The sequence below is a fragment of the Nannospalax galili genome, unplaced genomic scaffold (genome assembly GCF_000622305.1).
Source record: "Nannospalax galili isolate Female #2095 unplaced genomic scaffold, S.galili_v1.0 scaffold286, whole genome shotgun sequence".
Lineage (NCBI taxonomy): Eukaryota > Metazoa > Chordata > Mammalia > Rodentia > Spalacidae > Nannospalax > Nannospalax galili.
In genome coordinates, this window is record NW_008359442.1 from 957,725 (window position 1) to 960,355 (window position 2,631).

Below are 2,631 nucleotides of genomic sequence, written 5' to 3' on the forward strand. Positions count from 1 at the left end.
CTGAGCTTGCTGCCCTCTTCCGCAAGCTTCTCCCTGGGAAAATAACTCCCAGTTGTTAATAAGTCACTCATCCTCTGGCTCTCTATATTAACACCCTGGATGAAGGCAATTAGTATATAATGCTTAGATGTCACAACCATGTGCTTTAGGAGTCAGCTCTTCACAGGAAGGGTGCTCTAACTCCTCATTCAGAAGCACCACTGGGTATTGGGCAGGTCTGTTCTGGCTCAGGCACTTGTATCCTTCTCTCAGAAATCAGAGAAGCTGTGTGAGCAATGGTCCAGGGATCTAGAAACTTATTCAGAGGCAGCTTGGACAAGGTCTGTGGCAGAGTAAAAAGAATATTTAACATCACAGCATGGCATCAACCCTTCCATAGAGCTCAGCAGTTAAGGGCAGTTGCTGCTCTTGCAGAGGACCTGGGTTCAGTTCCCAGCACCCATATGGCAGCTAACAACAAACTGCTAACTCCAGTTCCAAGGGAACTGATGCCCTCTTCTGGCCTCTGTGGCCATTGCACATGTGATGCGCTTACATACATACAGGCAAAACACTCATACACATTTTCTTTTAAACCCAGGACTGTAGGATGAGCCACCTCCTCAGGATCTCCAGAGGCTGGTAATTCCTATCACCATAATTACTTTAGCAAACCTGGTTCCCTTAGCTGCTGCCACATCATGCAGAACCAGTGATGGAGTTTGCACAATGCACATAATTTTTTAAGCAAAAAGCTTTATTAGTTTTTTGGAGAATTTCATATAATGTACTTTGATCATATTCAGAACCCCTCCCCTACCTTCACCCCAACCTCACTACTCCCTCAATCTCATATCATCTACTATTATTTTTTAAGAACTGTGGAGTCTATTTTGTGTCCCCAGATGCTCTTGGGTGTAGGTTCAATCTCTGGAGCCTAGGATAATATTTCCTCTATATCCATTAGAAACCCAGCACCTAGGATAGAACTCTAATTGAAAAGATCAAGTCACAACATTGTGCATATCTAATATGATATAGCTTATTTTAAAAAAGAAGCACCCGATTTAAAAATTGATTTTAAAAGCATTAGTACAGGGGTTGGGGCAATGACTTATTCATTAAGAACAGTGGCTGCTCTTTCAGAGGACCTGGATTCAGTTCCCAGCACCCACATGGAAGCTAACAACTATCCATAACTCCAGTTCCAGGGGATCTGATGTCCACTTCTGACCTCGTGGGCATTGCATGACACAAGTGCACTTATATGTATGCATGCAATACACTCATACGCATAAAATAATAAAATATTTTTAAAGCATTAGTAAAGGGGAAGAAGGAGCTCAAGAGAGGTAGGATCATAGGAGACTGGTATTATAAAAAGAGAAATGGGGAAAATGGGGATACTTTAAAGGAGTAGGGCATGGAAGGAGGGTTAGACAGGGAGAGAGTAAGAAGAGAAATAAATGATGCTTAACCAGTGTGAAAAAAAACTAGAAGGAATCGTATTAGTCCAAAAATCTACTGATAAATTGCACATAAAATATCCCTATACAAGTCTATGTGCATAGTTGAAGGCTACACAACGAAAAACAATGAAACCTTCCTTTGAGTTGTTGACTAGAGTAGTCCAAGAGACTCCCAAAATTATATAGGCTGTTACTACAGCCTTTGATTGCCTCCCAGAACTTGAAGATAAGACCCTATTGCTGAAGACAGGACATACTTCAGACACTGGATTGGGAGCAATGGAGCTGGAACTGACCTGGAAGTCACCTCCCCTGAAGGCTAGCTCTCATAGTTTGGGCAAACACTATGCAAGCTGGTAAGGGAGAACATCAATCGATGGTCCAATCCCACCTTCAAGACCTAATAATGACATCAATGACTGGCACAGCAAATGACATTGATGCAGTGGTGGCACCTTTATCTTGGGGGTAATCAACAGCTACTTTATTGGACTTAAGCCCCACTCAGTGGGAGAAAACTCATGTGTGGCGCATAGCTATAAACATAGCCAAACACATGTGGCTGGTATGCTGGATAGCTTTAGTGTCAACTTGACACACCTGGGTAGAGGGAACCTCAATTGGTGAATTGCCTCCATTGGACTGGCTGTGGTTATGTCTGTGGGGCATTTTCTTGATTGTTGAGTGATGTGGGAGGGCCCAGCCCACTGTGGGTGGTGCCACCCTGGGCAGCTTGTTCTGTATTGTATAAGAAAGCAGATTGAGCATGGGTCAGGGGAGAAAGCTGGTAAGCATCATTCCTCCATGGCCTGGGCTCCAGCTCCTGCCTCCAGGTTTCAGCCCTGAGTTCCTACCTTGGGCTCCCTAATGAACTGTGACCCAGGAGATGTAAATTAAATAAACTCTTTCCTCCCCAAGTTGGTATTGGTCAGAGTGTTTTATCACAGCTATGGAGAAACAAACTAGAACAGAGATTGGTACCAGAGAGTCGGGCACTGCTGTGACAAACATGACCTTGGTGTTTTTAGGAAGATTGTGGGTGAGTTGGAACTTTGGGCTGGAAAAGCCATTGTGTGTGCAGAGTTTGTTGCTCTGGAGCTTGGAACAGTTATGCTGAGAAAGAGTTGTGAACAATGGAGGCCTGGCTCGTGAAGCTTCAAAAGGAAGCAGAGACTATCAGGGC

The 2,631-nt window shown here is 44.0% G+C and overlaps 1 non-coding gene across 1 annotated transcript; it reads right to left on the bottom strand.

The window, feature by feature from the left end:
• Window positions 1–580: 580 nt before the first annotated feature.
• LOC115068455 lies at window positions 581–707 on the bottom strand. The gene has a single exon (XR_003847799.1). It is a non-coding gene; the product is annotated as a small nucleolar RNA SNORA66 (small nucleolar RNA).
• Between the last annotated feature and the right edge of the window lie 1,924 nt (window positions 708–2,631).